The following is a 2207-nucleotide window of genomic DNA, read 5'->3' on the forward strand; positions in this document are numbered from 1 at the left end:
CCCCACTTCTCATGGGTGGCAGCACCAGGGTGGGGATTGGGGTCTTGACTGGCCCATAAGTTTGTCTGCTTAGGACTCACTAAAGGGTTAATCCAGGCCTGCCTCCCCCACCCCCTCACTGTGCCTGTCTGGAGGGCTGGCCCATGCATTGCTGTCCCCCAGCAGCAGTCCAGGGAAAGTGCAGTTAGAAAAGGACAACACCTGGACGGCAGCACAGCTCTGCTGAGAGGAAAGTGCTAACAGAAGCATGACTCATCTCCAATTAAAGAAGCATCACTAAGTCTCCAGCACAGGGGCTCCACTGGTTTAACTCAACCTGTGTAATATCCTAGCTCCACAGCCAAAATAGTTAAACTGGTACAAAGGCTGGTACAAGAAATAAAAAGAAAAGACAGCCCAGGTTAGGTTCAAGAGCATGGTTTGGGGTAGCTGAGTCTTGGGCTGCTTCCTCTAGACATGTACTTCTTAATCAGGGGGCTATGGGATGCCTTGAGAGCCTTTCAAGGCTACCATGCAATGTTAGCACTGTTTACAAACAGGATTCACAAGATAAACCGAGAGATTTCAAATAGAAATATACAGTTTTTCTGCTCTCTGCAGCAGAAAATCTGCTCCGGTAGTCAGAAGGAGTGAAAGAAAGCTAAGTCCTATGTAACAGTCTATGCAGCAGTCTACGAAAGCAAGTCTATGCAGCAGTGACTCAAGTCTGAAAAAGTTGTGACCTGCTGCTGTAGACAAGAGTTTATATTTAGCTAACATTTGATTAATAAGCTTGGAAGAGAAACAAGACATCAGCCCCCTCCAAGAACAGATCTTCCCCTCCGAGGACTAAACTAATACCCAACAAGATACCCAAGTGTCAAGCTTCTGAGTTAGAGGCTGTAGTTTAAAAGTTTTATCCCAAGTAGTTACATTGTCCTCCAACTCTACATTACACCAGTAGTGCCACGTGGATAGGCACAGAGGTAGAGTGAGTGTTGTGGAATCTTTTAGAAGGCAGTTTTAAAATGCAAGTTATAGCTTAAGATTTTGCAAGTAAATGAGTCCAGCAGGGCCAGGATCTTAGACAAATTCTCAATAATATCCCATAACTGAGGTTTAATTTGTCATACTTACCTGGTATGTTCTGCACTCCTTTTTACCCAATGTGGTCATGCCCTCACTGCTTTCCAAGTTTAGAATTTGACCTGAACATGAGGACTTAAATAACATGCCAGTTAATTCATAACTAATTCATTGTGAGCATTTCTGAGAGAAAAGCTCACCAGCAACAGTGAGTATTGTAGCTGAACCTGGGACTCTCCCCCTTGTTCAAAGTATTTATAAAGTTAACTCTAAATGTATCAGTATATGTCTGCAATTGTAAAATTAATCCTGCAACACTCAACCTTCCAGGACTATAAAAATAGATATAAAAAAAAATCAATCCTATAATTTTCAAGGTTTAACAGGTTCAGAATCTGACCTTGCACCCTTTCATTATTATTACTTTGTATTTCAGCAGGACCTGATCCAGGCAACAGAGGGATGGTGTCAGGGGTATGCAGAGGCCATTACTGATGGATCCCTTCTAAAGACCCCCACTTAAAATTAGGGCCTCATTGTATCAGCCACTACAGGCATACAGTTATGTCATTGCTCCCAGGGCACATAAATCTAAATAGATGAGAAGAAAAAGGGTGGGAATGGAAACACCCAAATAAACTTGCCCAAACTGATTCAGAAAAAAACAGCAACAGAACAGAACCTGTCTTGCAACTCCCAGTTAAATGCCTTCACCCCTCAGCCTTCTCTTATTAACTGCATTATTAGGCTTGTCGGGGGAAGGGGAAGATGAGGATGAGGGCGGAGGAAGGCTTGGACCTCTAAACCAAGCAGCATCCACAAGTACAGCCCAGCCTAGACTGACGAGCAGCACATATACCCAGGTAAGCAACAGGGGCCAGGGCAATACTGAAATTAGGGGGCCGGTGAATACATCCTCAGGAGGCCTCAAATGCCTCTACACAAATGCTTGTAGTATGGGAAACAAGGAGGAGAAACTTACTCTCCTGCTAGCTGACACCAACCCAGACATAGTGGGGCTCACAGAAACGTGGTGGGACCCAATGCATGACTGGGCAGTGAATATCAAGGGCTATAGGCTGTACAGGAGGGACAGGACAGGGAGGAAAGGTGGGGGTGTGGTGCTCTACATTAAGGAGGAA

The 2207-nt window shown here is 44.7% G+C and overlaps 1 protein-coding gene and 1 long non-coding RNA gene across 2 annotated transcripts in view; one reads left to right on the top strand and one right to left on the bottom strand.

The window, feature by feature from the left end:
* Positions 1-1166, bottom strand: part of LOC109306173 — a 7088-nt gene extending 5922 nt beyond the window's left edge. Inside the window, exon 1 of the long non-coding RNA XR_002099879.1 lies at positions 1117-1166. This is a non-coding gene — a long non-coding RNA (uncharacterized LOC109306173). The remainder of the gene's footprint in view (positions 1-1116) is intronic.
* Positions 1-2207, top strand: part of TMEM131 (transmembrane protein 131) — a gene marked incomplete at its 5' end in the record, with an annotated part of 160745 nt that overhangs the window by 73790 nt on the left and 84748 nt on the right. The gene's annotated exons all lie outside the window — the stretch shown is intronic.

This window comes from Crocodylus porosus, unplaced genomic scaffold (assembly GCF_001723895.1).
Source record: "Crocodylus porosus isolate Cpor-Errol unplaced genomic scaffold, CroPor_comp1, whole genome shotgun sequence".
Taxonomy (NCBI): Eukaryota; Metazoa; Chordata; order Crocodylia; family Crocodylidae; genus Crocodylus; species Crocodylus porosus.